The 22,556-nt window shown below is 43.5% G+C and overlaps 1 long non-coding RNA gene across 3 annotated transcripts in view; it reads right to left on the bottom strand.

Annotated features, from left to right (window-relative positions):
* Positions 1–3,744: 3,744 nt before the first annotated feature.
* LOC145414832 (uncharacterized) overlaps positions 3,745–22,556 on the bottom strand; it is a 19,028-nt gene continuing 216 nt past the window's right edge. Inside the window, exons 1-2 of one of the 3 annotated variants that reach the window (XR_013899976.1) lie at positions 14,931–14,989; positions 3,745–3,969 (exon numbers count right to left, since the gene is read on the bottom strand). This is a non-coding gene — a long non-coding RNA (uncharacterized LOC145414832). Of the gene's footprint in view, positions 3,970–14,930; positions 14,990–20,392; positions 20,674–22,556 lie in introns of those variants that run through there. The other 2 variants (XR_013899977.1, XR_013899975.1) reach the window with 2 other exon arrangements.

Raw genomic sequence — 22,556 nt, 5'->3', positions numbered from 1 at the left:
GTTTTGTTGAAATCTGCTTTCCTTTGTGGTCCTTTGTACATTTTTCTTCTTTGAGTGGTTCAGATGAGTGTGTGTGTGTGTGTGTGTGTGTGTGTGTGTGTGAAAATATATTATTAAAGGTAAATGCATCACCTGGTTACCTGTAATTCATAGACATACACAAGGAAAAATGAAACATGAAATTGTCCCGGGCACTTTTGTGCATTTGCGTCTTCAGGGTGGAGCTGTATTTCACTTATTTTATGTTGGCGCACAATCACGTACTTTTGCAGCTTGTTTCACGTATGTCATTTGCAGAAAAAGATTATAATACGACTGTACACCCATTGCACAGCACTGCATCGTGACTAGCACCATGTAATATTGTCAATCTGTTTTTACAGCTCAGCATTCCAGGTGGAGAGGTAACAATTTTAGGCCTAATTAGAGTGTCCCATAACACTGGGTTCTGCTAAATGGGATATATTATATGATCTTTGTCTGTTTCATCATTTGTCATACTGATGTAAAATTAGTCATTTCATTTCAGTCATCCACACGTGTACCAACAAGGTCAAGTGCGGGACTTGGTAGCAGTCGTGCGTAGACGCGTCAGACTGCCGTGTAGTGTGAAGACACAAGTTCAGTCGACTGGGTCTGTCCGGTCCTGTGGTTACCGGACACACCCAGTGGGTCGCCGTACTTGCATGCGGCTCCGTGGCGGCAGATTCGTCGTGACCGTGCCGTGTGAAGGCATACATAATATGAAGCATCGTTGACTGCAGTTCACGGCGCCGTGCCATGAACGGCCACTGGGAGTAACCGGATTGTGTGAAAGCGGCTACACACACACACACACACACACACACACACACACACACACACACACACACACACACACACACACACACACACACACACACACACACACACACAACACACACACACACAACACACACACACACACACACACACACACACACACACACACACACACACACACACACACACACACACACACACACACACACACACACACACACACACACACACACACACACACACACACACACACACACACACACACACACACACACACACACACACACACACACAACACACACACACACACAGAGCAGTTTAGTTTCAGGGTACAATTATTCTTAATTATCTCACTGCGTAAATGAATCTGAGCTGAAACTATCTTTGCGGAATCGGAATTATCAGGCTATGTCTTTCTCTGTTCTTGTCTCTGTCTCTCTGTCCGTCAGTCTGTCTGTTTTCGTCTGTCTGTCTGTCTCTGTCTGTCTGTCTGTCTCTGTCTCTGTCTGTCTGTCTCTCTCTCTTTGTTCTCCGTCTTAACACCTGCCATGCTAAGTATCCTGACACTGGTTAAAATCAAGACAATGACACCTTTTACTCCTCCTGACACCGACGCCTTTGTTCGGCTAAGGAAGGGCCTCTCGTTGTGAAAAGATTAGGAACACACCCTTTAATTTCTTCAGGATGAGGACACCCCTTTTAATTTATTCCAGCTGCTGCCAGACGATTTTACGCTGCTTAGGGAAGGTACTTTTGGGTTGTTGTTGTTGCTGTTTTCTTGCTCTTGTAGCCCCACACTCATGTGAATGTTAACCTGGTAGACTACAGGCCTTATCTGTTCTCTTGCAGACGGGTATCCTCATCCGGGGGGATTAGGGAGGGAGTCGAGGGACGTCTGCAAAACCAGACAGTGGAACTGCCCGGCTGCAACGGTGCCACCACGTGAAGGCGTCCCTGTTCAGTCATTCCCTCCTTCAGTACAACGATTCTTTTTACATTTCTTACTTACTATCCCCAGACGATTTTATTCAGGTTAAGAAGGACCTCTTGTTGTGAAGGGGTTAACACTGACCAGTCTTAGAATTTGGTGGTCTAGTGGATGGCACGTCCCGGTCGGAGTGACGACCTTGTTTAAGTTCCATTCCTCTGAGGTGACTAGAGGTTCTTCGATCACGTCATTCCATCGGGGGAAGTAGGCAGGTCATCTTCTCTTAAATGTATTGGACTACGGGAGCCTAGCCTCGGCCCCTTACACCTGAAGGACGATAAGGAGTTGGCCATTACCTTGTTGTCATAGTACCTGTTATCGTTTATTAACCTTGTCTTTGTGATAACTAATTCACTCAGGTGACTATAAAGCTCTTCTGTTTAGATGAGGAAGAACTCAATAGAACCGGGTACATCTTTGTAATGAGTCAGACATATTTCATCCAAAGATATAAGTGAGGTGTAGTTTTCAGTCCTCAGAGTAGTCAGAGAATCTGATGCTCTCCCAGTTTAGTCTGAAGATTTTTTTAAAACAGCGAAACACATTTACAGTGATATCTTTACAGCATTAATACATGGCTCGTGCAGGTCGACTATTTCGCAATGTACTCAGTAAACATTGAGATGATATTTCATTCCCTTTTTGTATATTTACCTACAACATTTCTCCGATTCTTCTTTCAGGCGTGGTGGTCGTCTAGTGCCAGCAGGTATGACGGCTGAGGTGTGATCAGGGCCCAGAGCGAATGAGTGAGTGTAGGTGATGGATGGTGGAGGTCAGAGAGATCACTGCCTGATGGTCAGCGGCGGGTGATAGATGCACGGTGAGAGCATGGGACTCCTCTGATGAACAATATTTTTACACCTCGCTACGATTACGTCTTTTGAGGCATTATTTTAACTGTTTCATAAATTGCCTACAGTCTCCAGATGACTAATTTGTTATTTCAAAACGACTTTATTTACCCAAAGGTAGAAGCGTCTAACTGTAGTAATTAGATATAATGATTATTAACTCTGTTTTTCTTATATCTAGAGTAAAGACTTCTCATAACAAGAATAAACTGAAATCGGACGTCACCGTACTGAAGGGGTTAGCTTACCTATTCTTTGGTTTCCTCAGCTATGGCTCCTCGAATAGTTACCATCATTATGGCCAGTTCGAAAATACCAGGGGCTCTGTTACCTTTTGCCTCCATTTGCCCTTTTTTGTTTGTCCCTCTTTTTGTCTTTTTGAGATACTCTTCGTGTGTGTGTGTGTGTGTGTGTGTGTGTGTGTGTGTGTGTGTGTGTGTGTGTGTGTGTGTGTGTGTGTGTGTGTGTGTGTATGACGTGGAGACGAGAACTTTGACGATTTGAATGATGAGTAAGTAGATGTTTTGGCCCTTTTCACTGGCCTTTTATATTGCTAATTTTCATGTGGATGTTTTCTTTTTCTAAGATATGAACCTAGGACTTTCATAATGATGATGATGATGATGATGATGATGGTGATGACGATTCAAAAATTAGGAAATAGATATAAACAAGACATAATACGAGATGAAGCATTTAATCTCACTCCAAGTAAATGTTAGACAGACTAAGTAGGTGAAAAAACCTTCATCGAGATACACAGTAATGGCCTTGAAACATACTTCTGATTTGCAGGAAGGAGGGAGAGAGTAAACAGGACAGGTAGTGATGGTGTTCCCAGGTTGTCGTTTTCAGATTTCCTCTTTGCCACAGGTGTTCACTGATGTCAAGAGGCTTGTTTTGATAGGGGGATGTTGATTTCCGCAGCCCCTCTAATTTTCTACAACACTTGACTTTACCAGTAGTACTTGTTGTTGTGATGTCTTGAATTTGTTGTAGTGTCTTAGGTACAGGTATTGATTTTTTTTTTTTTTTCCTTAAAAAAATGGGGGCTTCTGGTGGTCACAGATAGACGGATGATTTGGTAGCCTCTACCACTCTCTGGTCTTGTTGCCTTTATCCGTAGAAACCATGGTGACCAAAGCCACCAAATCTGCGAAAGCCTCCAAAGCCTCCAAAACCACCAAAGCGGCGTCCGTAGCCCCAGTGCGGGTCTGGGTCAGGAAGGGCGTCTGGGTCAGGGTAGGGGTCGGCCAGGGGGTCAGGGAAGGCCTGTACCGCCACCATGGCGGCCAGAACCACCACCACCAGCAGAACCAGAGACAGCTGAGGGAGAAATAGTTTTAGGTTAATGCCTATCGACTGCACGAGGGAGGGACACATACACTGTCATAATGATGTTCATTGACACACACACACACACACACACACACACACACACACACACACACACACACACACACACACACACACACACACACACACACACACCGCTCGCTGGTGCAGTGGTAACGTTCTCGCTTGCCAACTGGTGGACGGGAGTTCGCGCCTCGCTCGGGTTGCGAAAAGTTTCACTGATGAAGTGGGTGGTTACTGTCCCCCTTGAGCAAGGGGACGTGTGTGTGTGTGTGTGTGTGTGTGTGTGTGTGTGTGTGTGTGTGTGTGTGTGTGAAGGTCACAGCCTTGCCCTTAGATCGGACTATATGAGCTCTCAGCTCCCTTCCGGGAGGGTAAAAAGCTGACGATCACGACCATCAAGTGATCCTGACCGACCCGGTGAATTACAATCACGTAATATAAATCTATCTATCTATATACCTAGGCTGCTTCCCCCAAGGAAAGAGAGGTAGCCGAGACAGGACGACACACTCTCCATTCACTCATCCATTTAAACACATTCATTCACATCTTATCCCCAAAGGGGAGAACGGACAGATCCTCACCGCACCACACCGCACAAGGGTCAACTGCGCAATGCAATCAGTGACATCCGCAGCAGGGCCCGACAGCAGAACTGGTTTACCTCTGCCACATCATAACATACCCATCCCCTTACCCGCACCTGACCTGACTAGCTGATCAGACCAAATGCGGGAGAATATCCCCTCAGGGCTGCGTCATCACTTATTTATTCACAATTTCTCTCCATTTATTTCTGTCACGCACAGCCACTCTTCCTTGCTCAACAGACATCCCTCTCGCATCCAGCGCTTTCTTCACACTGTCCATCCATCCTATTCGTGGTCTTCCTCTCGCCTTACACCTCTGACATCAGATCTAGTTATCTTTTTCACCAATCGCTCATTATCCATTCTCTCCATATGCCCAAACCATCGCAACACCCTCTGCTCAACTCTACCAGCCATCTCCTGAACAACTCCAGTTCTCCTTCGCACTTCATCATTTTGCACCCGATCCATACGCGTCACTCCACACATACTCCTCAGACACCTCATCTCCATTACATTCAAACTTTTCCTCTCTGCTACACCCATATTCCATGTTTCAGCCCCATATAATGCAGTCGGTACCACAACACCCTCATACAGCCTTCTCTTTACATCCATTCTAAGCGAACGACATTTAAACACTTTTTTCATTCCTCCCAGCACCTTTCCTACTTCATTTATTCTAAACTTCACTTCTGCATCTATTCTTCCATCCACAGCAACATGTGACCCTAGATATTTAAAACAATCTACCTCCTCAAGCAACTCACCATTCAAAACTATATTCATCCCCCTACCATCTATCAACCTCGTTACACTTCATCACTTTACTCTTATTCTCATTTACTTTCAAATTCCTCCTTTCACACACCCTTCCAAACTCCTCTACCAACTGTCTCAATCTCTCCTCTGAATCAGTCACCAGTGCAGTATCATCTGCAAACAGCAGCTGCTTCAGATTCCAATCTCCACCATCAACATTTACCAGACTCAGACCACCTAAAACTCTTGCATTCACCTCCAACACCATCCATGTAAATATTAAACAACCAAGGTGACATCACACATCCCTGTCGCAGCCCCACTCTCACGGGAAACCAATCACTCACAGCATTTCCCACTCTTACACATGCTCTACTATTTACATAAAAACTTTTCACCCCTTTTAGTAACCTACCATCAAGTCCATACAATCTTAAAACAGTCCACAAAGCCTCCCTATCAATTCTATCATACGCTTTCTCTAAATCCATAAATGCCCAAAACACATCCTTGCCTTTCGCTAAATACTTTTCACACACTTGTCTCACAGCAAACACCTGATCAACGCATCCCCTCCCTCTCCTAAAGCCACACTGCTCATCACTAATCACTCCCTCTGTACCCTCTTTAACTCTCATAATTAACACTCTACCATACACCTTACCTACAACACTCAACAGACTTATACCCCTAAAGCTAGTACATTCATACTTATCACCCTTGCCTTTATACAACGGGACCACACAAGCACTTGCCCAGTCAATTGGGACCATACCTTTCTCAAAGCACACATTCAACAATCTTACTAACCAGTCAACAATAGTCACTCCACCACCCTTCAGGCATTCCACAGCACACCCCTCCATACCTGCAGCTTTCCCTGTTTTCATCTCCTTTACTGCCTTCTCCACTTCCTCCTTCGTGATTGTCACGAATCAATTCGCGACATTTCCTTTTTGTGAGAAGCCACGAACTATTAGTGGAAAACTCACTGTGTATCGCTCAGTTAACCGTTTCTCTCTCCATTTCGGGGTATACTTTTCAAATAATTCGTCACCGTTTTCAGGGGTGACCGATTTGATGCACGTCATTAAGTGCGCGACTGAGCGATACTATTGTTTTTTATTGTTCGCCCCTGCTCATTCAACCGTTAGCCACGCCTTCTTCCGGTGGCCTGTGCGTCCTGCTTAGGCATTATTTGAATTCAGTCTTGTGTTTGCTGTGACGGAGAAAGGGTCTGTGCTCAGAAGTGGAGAGGTCAGCTAGCACCCCAAGCTCCATTAGTACAGTTAATCCCAGTACTCCCACCTTAGTGGTGATACATAGTATTCATCGACTGGTATTTCTTTTGTGTATTTTGTAGTTTTAAGAGCTTAGTTAAGGTGTTTTTCCTAGGCGTAAGTATTTAGCTTCTGTGTGAGTGAGCGAGTGCGTCTCATTTAATTTGATTTGAAATGTAATGTTAAATTTATTTTTGTGATTAATAAATTTAACAGTTCTATTTCTTGAGCTTAATGTAGAGTAAAAATCTTGTTTCATTTCTCCATAATTAAGCTTATTTTCCATACAGCTCCTAGCTTGCATAAACATTTACTATTCATAACTGGTACTTAGACCAGTCTTGTTGTATTAACTTAAAATCCGTTGTGCCAGGAGTTAATGCATCAGCAAGAACCTGATGTTATTATTATTAGTATTAGTTATTTATTGTCAGGGGTGATGTAACTTTCTCCAGAGGCTAACAGTACAGTAATTCAGCAATTGTGAGTAATTAGTCTCTGCTGAGTACTGTTGAGAAAGTTTATAAATTCTCGTTCTTAGAGAATCTTAGCAAATCAGCGTAAAGTAATCGTTGCTTGATGTAGCAAGACAATCATTGTCTCTGCTCTTCAATATTATTGAATATTATTATCAATTTAAATAACATTTAACCATTTATTTCAAAATTACTGAAATATTATAAAAACCCCGTGACAATTGGCGACCTCATTCCAGGATATTAACTCCTAGCTCTAAAGCTATTCACGAGATAGTGCTCACTCATTCATATTTAGGTATTTATCATTAAAGTTTATAGGCACAAGCTTACTGGTGTTTACCCTTAATTTAGCAAGTGAATTTTTCTTTATTAATCAATAGAATACTTAACTCTAGTTTATTTTTGGTAAGCCAGACAATTTTATTCGCTTCTGGGAAGTCGCCGTACCATTGTGTTTATTATTGAGTCTTCCCAGTCATTTACATTTTTGATTTATTCTTTGCCAGTTAACTGGATAAGACTGGTCACCACTAGCTTGTGTCTGTACTCTTTACTTTTGTTTATTAGTATTCGTCGCTAAGCAGTCAGTACTCAATTTCGGTTTGCTTAATAAATTAGCGAAATGGCTACTACTGTATTTTTACAGGAAGCCAAAGAAATGGGTCTTTCGGACCCAACCGAAATTAAAGAGTATATACTCTCACGGCATAATCAGGAGCAGCAGCGCGAGAATGATGCCCGTGAAGAGCGTAAGATTCAGCGCGAATGCGAGCGAGAACAGCGCGAATACGAGCGAGAACAGCGCGAATACGAGCGAGAACAGCGTGAGGAACGTGAAAGAGAGCGTGCATATGAACAAGAGCAGCGTGAGAAACAGCGCGAACACGAGCAGAAACAACGCGAGCTCGAGCTAGTACAAGAGCGAGAACAGCGCGAATACGAGCGTGAACAACGAGACAAAGAACGAGAACATGAACTTGAAGTGCTGAAGCTCAAGCGAGATTCCTTGGCTTCAGACACGTCTGGTGCAGTTGGTCCAAGCTCCACGAGCGTTCTTCCTGCACATGTCCTGGCGACCCCACGCATCAAGCTTCCTTCATACAAGGAAAGCGAGCGAATCGAGCCGTACATAGCTCGTTTTGAGGACATGGCAGACTTATATCAACTGGATGAGGCAGCTAAGCGGCTTCAGTTTCTTAGTTTATTTGAGGGCCCTGCCCTCGATATTCTCCACAGAATTCGTGGAGACAATCTCACATATGAGATGATGAAAGCTGCACTCATTAAGGCGTATGGTCTCACAGTAGACGACGCCAAAGTTCAGTTCATGCGAGCTCGTCTCCAAGACAAGGAGACAGCTGTTCAGTTCCTTGATCGTCTCACAGCTTACTTAAATGAGTGGATGGAAAAAGATGAAACTCCTTCCACGCGTGAGGGGATAATTGACCTTATGCTGCGTACACAGCTAGAGAGGTCGTGGCCTGCTGAGCTCATAGCACAGCTTAAGATCTGCCAGGTGAAAGATGCCAGCCAAATGGTAGAGAAGGCTGACGCATTCTTTACTGCATACAGGTATCAAACTCGTAAGCAAAACACCTGGAGCAGAAAAGATACTGCCAAGTCTGGGAAGCCGTCTCAGACTGAATCCCAGCACCAAGGCCATTCTCAGAGTAATGGCCAAGGTCCAAAACCGCAGTGGAAGGACCAGGGGCAAAACACTCAGAAACCTGAGTGGAAGAGGTACAAGTACCCTAACCAGCAGCAGTATCAGCCACGCAACCGACCGTTGGGACAAACTTTTTCACCTCCAGCTCAGAAGAGGCAGGAAGCGAATGCAGCCTTCATTCCTCAGCAGCAGCACGGTGGTCACGTCCCTACCAGTGTGGGTACTTCCCCACAGTTCACTAGTCCCACAGTGACAGTGAACCCCCCTCCACAGATGGCCAATGTTCCATCTCCTGATAACTCTCAAGGCACAATGTTTGCCACATCAATTCAGCAGCCTCATGAGTGGCTAGCTGCTTCCTCCACAGGCCCTCCCACAGGTGACAGTACCTTCCTTGTTCAGCCAGGGTTTGTGGGAGGCATTCCTGTGAAGGTCCTGAGAGATAATGGTTCCTCAGGTTGCTCTGTCAAGCAGAGTCTAGTTCGGCCTGAGCAGTATACAGGTCGACAGATCCATGCAAATCTTATTGATGGATCAGTGAGATTGTTCCCTGAGGCATGTATCCAGGTGGCATCTCCATTTTATACTGGTATGACACTTGCAGTTGTCATGCCAGAGCCTCTATTTGACTTAATAGTAGGCAATATTAATGGAGTCAAGGATAGTTGCTCCGATGGCGCTACTCAGACTTCGGCTGCTGCGGTGACACGAGCCATGACTGAGGCTCCAGACTGTGTCACCCCAGTGATCATTGAATCGCCGCAAGATCTGATGTGCAGTCAACTTGTTGTACAAGAACAACATTCTGACCCGACACTTGCTGCCGTGCGGAATAAACAAAAGGGTCGAGTGATTAAGTATTCACGGGGAGGTCGAGCCAAGTTCCTTCGCAAACAAGGACGGCTCTACCGTGAGTCACGAACACCCGAGGGCGAGGTTCGACTGCAGTTTGTCGTTCCCGCCAAGTACCGCCTAGCAGTGTTACAATGGGGTCATTGTTCAATCTCAGGAGGTCACATGGGCAAAAGGAAGACCCAGGGCCGTATCCGAGCTGACTTTTTCTGGCCAGGGATGGGACGGGACATAGATAGTTTTGTCCGTTCTTGCAGTGTGTGCCAAAGTATCACCACTAATCAGGGACATGCCCTTCCTGTGCCATTTATAACCACACCTGTAATCTCTGAGTCAGTTGAGAGACAGGGTAGTGGTGAAGTGGGTGCAGACCTGACGTCTCACCCATTGGCCCCACAGGACACATTATGTCCGGGGCCTGTACATACATATTATGTACCGTAAGTTAAGGGGGAAGTTGAGTGGCGACTTGAGGCTATGGAAGACCCAAGTTTGCACAAGGATTCTCAGCTTTCCGATACTAATATAAGTATTGTATTGTAGGTTAAGGGGGAAGTGAGAGCTCCGCAGAGGCGACTTGAGGCTATGGAAGACCCAAGTTTGCACGAGGATTCTCAGCTTTCCGGTACTAATATAAGTATTGTACTGTAGGTTAAGGGGAAAGTTTGAGAGAGAACTCCGCAGAAGCGACTTGAGGCTATGGAAGACCCAAGTTTGCACAAGGATTCTCAGCTTCCCGGTACTAATAGAAGTACTGTAGGTTAAGGGGGAAGTTTGAGAGAGAACTCCGCAGAGGCGACTTGAGGCTATGGAAGACCCAAGTTTGCACAAGGATTCTCAGCTCCCCGATACTAATATAAGTATTGTAGGTTAAGGGGGAAGTGAGAACTCTGCAGAGGCGACTTGAGGCTATGGAAGACCCAAGTTTGCACAAGGTTTCTCAGCTCTCCGATATTAATATAAGTACTGTAGGTTGAGGCACAGGTTGAGGACCCGTGTGCGGTTCGAGGCTATGGAAGACCCGAGTTTGCACAGGGATTCTCAACTTGCCGACCATAATCGTGTGCTAAAATTAATGGCGACCTCGAGTGTACTTTTCATAGCATGTACTGACTGCTAGCCAGAGAGAGTAATTGTAACATGATAAAATTTTGTCTCATTGACACTTTTGATGCTCCACCTCAGTTGGTTTTGCAGGTCCAGCAATGGGTGTAGCAGTTTTGCTGTGCGGACCAGCTGATCGTCTGCCGCACGCTGCCGCCTCTTCTCCTCTGCCTTCGTCGTCGCCATATTATTATTTACTGTGTCATTTTACACGTAGGTACAGTTACACTACAACTGTCACACCTACACTGTGTATTACATACACCACGCTACACAACAATTAGTTGTCAGTGTAAATTGTAGCGAATTTTCGCTCAGTCTGACCTGAGTACAGGATTTTCACCGTCGTCACGGAGTTTTTCCCTCAAGCTTGCTTCTATTAACGTAAATACGAGTTTTTTTCGCTCACTGACGACTGCGACTTTCTCCTGTAGCAGGATAGCACACACACCACAGTGTGAATCTTGTGTGACTGAGTTAGGATTTATATGTATGTATATTGAAATCATTCTTCTGAAGGAAGAAAGATTTAATTTTCATGGGGCGTAATGTCACGAATCAATTCGCGACATTTCCTTTTTGTGAGAAGCCACGAACTATTAGTGGAAAACTCACTGTGTATCGCTCAGTTAACCGTTTCTCTCTCCATTTCGGGGTATACTTTTCAAATAATTCGTCACCGTTTTCAGGGGTGACCGATTTGATGCACGTCATTAAGTGCGCGACTGAGCGATACTATTGTTTTTTATTGTTCGCCCCTGCTCATTCAACCGTTAGCCACGCCTTCTTCCGGTGGCCTGTGCGTCCTGCTTAGGCATTATTTGAATTCAGTCTTGTGTTTGCTGTGACGGAGAAAGGGTCTGTGCTCAGAAGTGGAGAGGTCAGCTAGCACCCCAAGCTCCATTAGTACAGTTAATCCCAGTACTCCCACCTTAGTGGTGATACATAGTATTCATCGACTGGTATTTCTTTTGTGTATTTTGTAGTTTTAAGAGCTTAGTTAAGGTGTTTTTCCTAGGCGTAAGTATTTAGCTTCTGTGTGAGTGAGCGAGTGCGTCTCATTTAATTTGATTTGAAATGTAATGTTAAATTTATTTTTGTGATTAATAAATTTAACAGTTCTATTTCTTGAGCTTAATGTAGAGTAAAAATCTTGTTTCATTTCTCCATAATTAAGCTTATTTTCCATACAGCTCCTAGCTTGCATAAACATTTACTATTCATAACTGGTACTTAGACCAGTCTTGTTGTATTAACTTAAAATCCGTTGTGCCAGGAGTTAATGCATCAGCAAGAACCTGATGTTATTATTATTAGTATTAGTTATTTATTGTCAGGGGTGATGTAACTTTCTCCAGAGGCTAACAGTACAGTAATTCAGCAATTGTGAGTAATTAGTCTCTGCTGAGTACTGTTGAGAAAGTTTATAAATTCTCGTTCTTAGAGAATCTTAGCAAATCAGCGTAAAGTAATCGTTGCTTGATGTAGCAAGACAATCATTGTCTCTGCTCTTCAATATTATTGAATATTATTATCAATTTAAATAACATTTAACCATTTATTTCAAAATTACTGAAATATTATAAAAACCCCGTGACAGTGATCAAAGAATCATTCAACTCTCCCAACACATTTATTCCTTGCACCCTTCCATCCGCCACAATCTCAGCCACCCTTTCCTCCTCTACATTTAATAATCTTTCAAAATACTCTGCCCATCTCTTCCTTACTGCATCCATCTCAATTAACATCCTTCCATCCTCTGCTTTTACTCGTTCTTCCTTCCCAGACTCTCCCTTTCGCACCCTTGTCACCTCCTTCCAAAACATTTTCTTATTCTGTTGAAAATTCTCTGTCAGCCGCCTACCCCACCTCTCATCTGCTGCCACTTTAGCATCACGCACAGCCCTTCTCGCTCTATTCCTCTTTTCCTTATACCTTTCATATGACATCTCATCCTTCCTCTGCAGCCACACTTCATATGCACGTCTCTTCTCGGCCACAGCCATACTTACTTCCTCGCACCACCATTCACTTCCTTTTCTTACACCACCACCCACACGTCTCACACCACACACCTCTTCTGAATGCCCCACCACAGCACTCTTAAACAACTGCCATTCCTCCTCCACGCTGCCATTTTCCCGATCTTTCACTGCGTTCCACTCATCTTTCAATTTCTCCTGATACTCTATCTTTTTCTCTCTTTTATCCAACTCACTCACTTTCAAAACCTCCCTGCCACACCTAACCCTCCTAGCTCTCACCCATCTCTTACCTACTCTTAACTTTCCCTCCACCAGGTAGTGGTCAGACATACCTCCACCCTCCCCTCTTAGAACTCTCACATCCAACAATCTTCCTATTGCATTCCTAGACACAACCACATAGTCCATCAAAGCTCTATCAACAACCCTTCCACCCTCCTGTCTCACCCATGTATACTTATAAATATCTTTCTTCTCAAACAGCGTTACATTTCTCTGAAAAAATAATACACACAATTTTTTTATCCATTGAAATGTTTGGGCTATGCAGTGTTGATCATAGATATAAGGAAGTACTTTAGCAAAATAAATAAATGAAATCCCCCCCTCTCTCTATCTCTCTCTCTCCCATGTATTTATATAATATATATTACACAACACTGGTTGCAGATTTACAAACTAAAATTAGCATTTGATGTCAGTTGTGTTAGAGTAGGAAATTGAGAGTGAATGTGTTAAAGTGTAAAGTGATGTGATGCATGATGCGGTGACAGAGCACAACGATGTAAGAGTATACTGAAATGGGGATGGTTAGGGGGAAGTGGAAGATCTGTGTTATTTTTTGCGGTTCATTTCAGGTTCCACAGCACGACATGGAACCTGGAGTATGGTATGGAGCGGGAGAAGGGACGAAATTACTTGAGTATTGAGGAGAATGTTGATGGAGAAATAAGCTTTTGTTCTGTTTAAGAAGGATGTACAGTATAGAAGGCAAAATGGTATTGTGTATATGTGAGGCGGAGGTCCATAATACTAGCAACGAGAAAACTGTGAATGTTTTGCAAGCGATGTTCCCAAGGACTATGAAAGACTATATATATATATATATATATATATATATATATATATATATATATATATATATATATATATATATATATATATAGAGAGAGAGAGAGAGAGAGAGAGAGAGAGAGAGAGAGAGAGAGTGATTGAAGACCCTGTATTTTTTTCTTTTTTTCTGTTTCCCACTCTGGGCATAGGCTTCACAGCCTGCTTCCAAGGCCCAGTAGTCCTCCTACATACCATACACCTCTACATGTCACCACTTCGGCGCTAACACCCACCGTCCATATTGAATGCATGCTAGGGTTGCCTCATACAGAAATGGTGTATTGGTATTAGCGGGGGTATTTTTACCACATGTCGGCGAGTCGTCTGGAAATCTGCTTTTATTAAATTCAAATCCTTAAAATGTTCCCTGCCCCAACGGGGATTTGAACCTGGGTTTCGGTCGGACTGCAGGCTACCTCTCTACCAACTGAGCTGCCTAGAGTAAGATGAGAGACGGATGAAGAACAGACCGGCACGCAGATCGGATGTGGAAAGACTGAGAGGAAGAGGAAAACTAAAAAGGAGGAAAGATAAAAATAAAGAATTGAAACAGAAATCTAATTACAGTATTTACTAAGGCGAAAGACGAGCATGGTAGAGAAGAAATTGCAATGAAGAATCTCGTTTTGAGTGATCTGCTGCTTGGAAAAGGTTAAGGGACAAGAGTATACCGCAGAGTAGTAAGCTGGGTCTGGTTAAGGATGTTTGAATTTTACTTAGGTGCAGACCACTATAAGTGAGAGAGAGAGAGAGAGAGAGAGAGAGAGAGAGAGAGAGAGAGAGAGAGAGAGAGAGAGAGAGAGAGAGAGAGAGAGAAGGGGGGGAGGTTGGGAATGAGACCGCCTTCCTAGTTCTCGGGGAGACGCGTGAAAAAAGTAATGAAACTCATTTGGCGGTAGTTTGAGCTAATGGAAAAGATTCTGTTGTAGAGAAGGGTATCAGAAACTGTCTCGATCAACTCTTTGTAGCTTAGAATGTCTCACGGATATATATTTTTTATCACTAAAGGACATGCTTCGCGGGAGAGCAAGCTGTGCCTGACGAAGGGTTAAGAAAAATCTGGGTTGATAGGTTTCCCAGGCGGTGGTACTCACAGTCTTCATGGCGAGGATTGAGGGTTGGGTGAGTGTGTACAGAACTCTTCGAGCTTGTGTTGTCCCTGATCGTCTCTGCTCTCTTAAATACCCCTCGTAGATCCCCCCCTCCCTTCTTGGGGCACAGGAAGTCCCGCCCACAGCCCCTACGTAAACCCCCAGAATATTTTTCCAGTTAACACCACCTACCACCATCCATCACACTCTTTCCCCCTCACAGTATACTCAGACTCACCGATATACCATGCTGCAACGTCCCTTTTACTCTGATATAAAACGTATATACTATAAGAAGATGAGATATACTGTATGTACCGGGGTGAGGAAAGATATACTAAGGGTGCGACACGGGTGACCTTGCGATGGATGCCGTACACAAGGACTGATAAAAAGAGTTCCCCAAGCAGGGTCGTGGGTGATCCCCGAGAATTCCTGCACCTGGAAAGAAAGGGAAAGACGCAGAGGTCGAGTTAAGAAAAACAAAGAAAGAATGAACAGAAGAAAAAGTAAAGAGTTTTTTATATTCCGGCTCATTCCGGCTCACATTCTCTCTCTCTCTCTCTCTCTTTGTCATCAGGTGAGATTATGACCAGGGTTCTCTTATTCAGGGCTGGTGTGATGATATTAACGGGGGTGTTTTTGTGAAATGCCGGTGGGTCTTGTGGAGGATCTGTAAAGCCTTGTGGAAGGAAGAGTGACCTTGTGATTAAAAAAAAAAAAGGAAAAAGAAAGAAAGATTCCACATAGTGCCAGAGTGTGCCCCGAGGGCACCCGCGCGTGGAGAGGAAAGGAATGATGCGCAGTTTCAAGGCAAGAAGTAAATAAATAAATACATGGATACGTAAATAAAGTAAATGATAAGTAAATAAGTAGATGAATAAATAAATTATTATCATCATCACCAAGCTATCCGTCCACCCTCTCACCTGCCCATCCACCCGCCAATCCAGTCATCAACTCCTTATGGACGAGATTGATTGTCTGCCATGGAGGCTATTTGTTTATGGCCACCCATTACAGGATTGAGGCGTCTGGCAATAGATAAACAAAAATACATGGCCTGGTAACCTGTTAATCATAGATATACATCCACATGCACAAGGAAAACTGAAACACGAAAATGTGTCGGGCACTTCTGTGTATTCACGTCTTCAGTCTGGGGCCATAATCAGTTTATTTTCAGTTGGCCATAATCACGTCTTTTTCAGCTTATTTCACGTAGCTCATTGGTAGATGATCATATTACAGTTGTACATTTATTCCACAGCACTTCATCGTGACTATAGTCGTTCTATTTTATCAAGGCAATTTGGGTGGGGCTGTCTGGGACCTCACTCTGTTAGCTCTGTTGCCACATCGTCGCCACACAAGTGCTCTCTCTCTCTCTCTCTCTCTCTCTCTCTCTCTCTCTCTCTCTCTCTCTCTCTCTCTCTCTCTCATATTATATATTAACTACTACTAATTGTATTTTCTTAATTTTTTCTCTTGTTTTCGACTTTTTTTCCACACCATCCCTGAGGTAAAAGTCTATAGGTGCTTTTTTTTTTTTTTTTTTAATTAAATAGCTTCCATGGCGGGAGACTGACCGAGTATGACCCACTCATGCAGGGCCGTCCCTCGTGTCACCACCTGACAACGTCTCAAAGGCAATTCTGGCAAGTCTTATGAGATTTATACTATACTACAGCTTTTTTATTGAATTACATCTATACAGAGTGTTTAAAATTCATTTATAAGTAGTTACTAGCTTAAAATAGGAGAGTGAGAGAGAGAGAGAGAGAGAGAGGTGAACACAAATAATTACACGTGTGTCGGCGGCGATGTGACAACAGAGCTAACAGTGTGAGGTCCCAGAGCGCCCCACCCAAACTGCCTTCATAAAATAGAACGACTATAGCACCGTATTCTTCTGTCAATATATTGTTACAGCTCAGCATTGTAGAGGAAGAGATGGCAATTTTAGGCCTGGTTAAAGTGTCCCATAACACTGGCTTCTGCCCAGCGAGAGGCAGTATATGATCTGTTTTATCACTGGCTATACTGATGTAAAAGAAGGCTCTTCATTTCAGTTCTTCACACGTACACCAACAAAGGCCATTGCGGGACTGAGTAACAGTCGTAAGTAGATGCATCAGACTCCGTGTAGTGTGAAGACAGACCTAAACTAGAGGGTCCCCTCTCCCAATTGAATCACACCGGCAGCGAGCCGATAGCTAGCTAGCGCGGCATGGAATATGACCTTGACTTTGGCCGATTTTCATCAATTTCGATCTCGTAGAAGGTTTTCATCCCTACTATACACCTGTAAAATTTTATAATGATGTCTATCTTGCTAAGAGACACGCAGACACACAGACATCAAACTCCAAATGTTACTCGTAGATTTTCATCCCTACTGCACACCTGAAAAATTTTGTGATGATATCTTGAGCGGTTGCGAAGTTATCGTGGTAACAGACAGACAGACTTTGACATACTTTCAAAAAATTTCCAACTCCTAATCGCTTTTTTTTTTTTTTTCACTACTACACACCTGTAAAATTTTGTGATGATATCTTGAGCGGTTGCGAAGTTTTCGTGCTAACACACACACACACACACACACACACACACACACACACACACACACACACACACACACACACACACAGACTGAAAACAATACCAACATTACTGTCGCTGCTGGGAACAAGTTCAGTCGACTGGCTCTGGCTGATCCTGTGGTTATGAGACACATCCAGTGGGTCGCCGTACTGTACGTGTATCAGGCGCCGCGGTGGCAGTTTCGTCGTGACCGTGCCGTGTGAACGCCTAAATAATAACCTTCAGTTGACTGAAGTTCACGGCGCCGTGCCTTGAACAGCTACGGAGAGAAACGGGATAGTGTGAAAGCGACCTTACACACACACACACACACACACACACACACACACACACACACACACACACACACACACATACACACCCACACATACATACACATGCATGCAAACACTCATACATACACACACACACACACACACACACACACACATATATATATATATATATATATATATATATATATATATATATATATATATATATATATACATATATACACACACACACACACACACACACACACACACACACACACACACACACACACACAGAATGACAGTTTAGTTCAAGGGTGCTCATTATTCTTGTCTCACTGCATTAGACAAAACTGTGCTTGAAAAATTATCCCCGCGTATTCGTAATTCTGTCTGTCTGTCTGTCTGTCTGTCTGTCTGTCTGTCTGTCTGTCTCTCTCTCTCTCTCTCTCTCCCCGCCGTCTGAAGTCCTGCCATGCTAAGTATTCTGGCACTGGTTAAAATCAAGACAATTATACCTTTTAGACCTTTTAACACCAGAGGATTTTGTTCGGCAAAGGAAGGACCTCTGGTTGTGGAAAGATCAGGAACACCCCCTTTAACTTCTTTAGTACGATGACACCCCTTATATTTTGTTCCAGTTGCCGCCAGACGATTTTACGCTGCTTAGGGAGGGTCCTTTTGATGTGAGGGGGTTGTTGAATGTTGTCGGTTGCTATTCTGGCTCCAGACTCATTTGAATTTTAACCTTGTAGACTACAGGCCTGATTTGTTCTCCTGCAGTCGGGTATCTTCATTTTGGGGGATTAGGGAGGGAGTAGAGGGACCTTTGCGTAACCAGATAGTGGAAGTGCTCAGCTGCATCGGTGTCACCACGTGAAGGCGTCCCTCTTCATCACCTGTTAAAGGGTTTGATACACTTTCCATTCACTCCTTCAGTACAACAACTCCTTCTACATTTCCTTGCTATCAGACAGTTTTATTCAGCTTAGGAAGAACCTCTTGTAGTGAAGGGGTTATCACTGACCAGCCCTAGAACCTGCTGTCTAGTGGCTGGAACGCCCCGGTCGGAGTGACGGCCTTGCTGAGGTTCCATCTCTAAGAGGTGACTGGAGGTTATTTGATCTGTTCATGTCATCGGAGGAAGTAGGCTGGTCATCTAACCACAGTGTACTGGACTACGGTAGCCTAGCCTCAGCCCCTTACTCCTATAGGACGATAATAATGGATTGACTATTACCATGTTGTCATAATACCTGTTCTTGGATATTAATCACGTTTATATGATTAATTTACCCTGTGGCAATAATTGTATTGTATGTAGATGGGTAGCTAAGAGTTCAATAGAACCGAATTAATCGTTGTGATGACGGAAACATTTCATCCCAAAATATAAAAGAGTTGTAGTTTTCAGTCCTCAGAGCAGTTAAGGAATCAGATAGTTCCCTAGGAGATTTTTTAAAACAACAAAACACAACTACAGTAAGTGGAGGTGATGGCTGGAGGAGGTCAGGGAGTTCACTGCCTCATGGTCAGCAGTGAATGAGAGATCCATGTGGAGAGCATGTGTCTCATATGATGAACATTATTTTTACATCTCGCTGCGATGACGTATTTTGGGGCATTTTTTTTTTTTTTTCACTCTTCCATAGATTGCTTACTGTCTCCAGATGACTGTAATTTGCTATTTCAAAACGATTTTACTTACCGTAAGGTAGATTTGTCAAACGAATGATTAGTCATTTTTAACCGCTTTAGTCACTTATCTAAAGTCGTCTCATAGGAAGAATAAACTAAGACGTCACCGTACTGAATGGGTTAATTTACCTATTCTTTGGTTTCCTCACCTAAAGCTTCTAGAATAGTTACCCCTATTATGGCCAGTTCAAAAATACCACGGGTTCTGTTACCTTTTGCCTCCATTTGCCCTTTTTTTTTTTGTATGTCCCACCTTTTTTATCTGAGATTCTCTTCATATGTATATGTGTGTGTGTGTGTGTGTGTGTGTGTGTGTGTGTGTGTGTGTGTGTGTGACGTGGAGGCGAGAACTTTGAAGATTTGAATGATGAGTAAATAGATATTTTGGCCCTTTTCACTGGCCTTTTATATTGTTCAGTTTCATGTGGTTGTTTTCTTTTTCTAAAATATGAACCTAAGACTTTCATAATGATGATGATGGTGATGGTGACGATTCAAAAATTAGGAAATAGATATAAACAAGGCATAATAAGAGATGAAGCATTTAATCTCATTCCAAGTAAATGCCAGACAGACTAAGTAGGTGAAAAAACCTTCAGCGAGACACACAGCAATGACATTGAAACATACTTCTGATTTGCAGGAAGGAGGGAGAGAGTAAACAGGACAGGTAGTGATCGTGTTCCCAGGTTGTCGTTTTCTGATTTCCTCTTTGCCACTGGTGTTCACTGATGTTAAGAGGCTTGTTTTGATAGCGGGATGTTGATTTCCGCAGCCCCTCTCATTTTCTACAACACTTGGCTTTACCAGTAGTACTTGTTGTTGTGATGTCTTGAATTTGATGTAGTGTCTTAGGTATAGGTATTGAATATATATATATTTTTTTTTCTTAAAAAAATGGGGGCTTCTGGTGGTCACAGATAGACGGATGATTTGGTAGCCTCTCCCATTCTCTGCCGCTGTTGCCTTTATCCGTAGAAACCATGGTGACCAAAGCCACCAAATCTGCGAAAGCCTCCAAAGCCTCCAAAGCCTCCAAAACCACCAAAGCGGCGTCCGTAGCCCCAGTGCGGGTCTGGGTCAGGAAGGGCTTCTGGGTCAGGGTAGGGGTCGGCCAGGGGGTCAGGGAAGGCCTGCACCGCCACCATGGCTGCCAGAACCACCACCACCAGCAGAACCTGAGACAGCTGAGGGAGAAACAGGTTTAGGTTAATGCCTATCGACTGCACGAGGGAGGGACACATACACTGTCATAATGATGTTGATTCACACACACACACACACACACACACACACACACACACACACACACACACACACACACACACACACACACACACACATAATCACGTAATATAAATAAAAATAATATTCTTTTTCAGTTATGCGTTACATTTCTCTGAAAAAATAATACACACGATTTTTTTATCCATTGAAATGTTTGGGCTTTGCAGTGTTGATCATAGATATAAGGAAGTACTTTGGGAAAATATGTAAATGAAATCCCCCCCTCTCTCTCTCCCATGTATTTATATAATATATATTACAAAACACTGGGTTAAGATTTACAAACTAAAATTAGCATTTGTTGTCCAGGGATGGATCCAAAGGGGGGATGGGGGGATCCATCCCCTCCCACCGGCCATGCATCATTGAATAAAGAGGCAATTTCAACATTGAAATATCAGTATGTCGCGTCAAGTCTTTGGTTGAATCAGCGAATCAGACCCCTCCACCGAAAATTCCTGGATCCACCCCTGTTGTTGTCAGTTTTGTTAGAGTAGGAAATTGAGAGTGAATGTGTTAAAGTGTAAAGTGATGTGATGCATGATGCGGTGACAGAGCACAACGATGTAAGAGTATACTGAAATGGGGATGGTTAGGGGGAAGTGGAAGATTTGTGTTATTTTTTGCGGTTCATTTCAGGTTCCACAGCACGACATGGAACCTGGAGTATGGTATGGAGCGGGAGAAGGGACGAAATTACTTGAGTATTGAGGAGAATGTTGATGGAGAAATAAGCTTTTGTTCTGTTTAAGAAGGATGTACAGTATAGAAGGCAAAATGGTATTGTGTACATGTGAGGCAGAGGTCCATAATACTAGGAACGAGAAAACTGTGAAAGTTTTGCAAGCGATGTTCCCAAGGACTATGAAAGACTATATATATATATATATATATATATATATATATATATATAGAGAGAGAGAGAGAGAGAGAGAGAGAGAGAGAGAGAGAGAGAGAGTGATTGAAGACCCTGTATTTTTTACTTTTTTTTATGTTTCCCACTCTGGGCATAGGCTTCACAGCCTGCTTCCAAGGCCCAGTAGTCCTCATACATACCATACACCTCTATATGTCACCACTTCGGCGCTAACACCCACCGTCCATATTGAATACATGCTAGGGCTGCCTCATACAGAAATGGTGTATTGGTATTAGCGGGGGTATTTTTACCTCATGTCAGCGAGTCGTCTGGAAATCTGCTTATATTACATTGAGATTCTTAAAATGTTCCCTGCCCAACGGGGATTTGAACCTGGGTTTCGGTCGGACTGCAGGCTACCTCTCTACCGACTGAGCTGTCTAGAGTAAGATGAGAGGCAGATGAAGAACAGACCGGCATGCAAATCGGATGTGGAAAGACTGAGAGGAAGAGGAAAACTAAAAAGGAGGAAAGATAAAAATAAAGAATTGAAACAGAAATCTAATTACAGTATTTACTAAGGCGAAAGACGAGCATGGTAGAGAAGAAATTGCAATGAAGATTCTCGTTTTGAGTGATCTGCTGCTTGGAAAAGGTTAAGGGACAAGAGTATACCGCAGAGTAGTAAGCTGGGTCTGGTTAAGGATGTTTGAATTTTACTTAGGTGCGGACCACTATAAGTGAGAGAGAGAGAGAGAGAGAGAGAGAGAGAGAGAGAGAGAGAGAGAGAGAGAGAGAGAGAGAAGGGGGTGGGTTGGGAATGAGACCGCCTTCCTAGTTCTCGGGGAGACGCGTGAAAAAAGTAATGAAACTCATTTGGCGGTAGTTGGAGCTAATGGAAAAGATTCTGTTGTAGAGAAGGGG

This window comes from Coenobita brevimanus, chromosome 101 (genome assembly GCF_032717465.1).
Source record: "Coenobita brevimanus isolate Jiangsu-jjx chromosome 101, ASM3271746v2, whole genome shotgun sequence".
Classification (NCBI taxonomy): Eukaryota; Metazoa; Arthropoda; class Malacostraca; order Decapoda; family Coenobitidae; genus Coenobita; species Coenobita brevimanus.
This window is presented reverse-complemented; position numbering and strand designations above follow the sequence as displayed.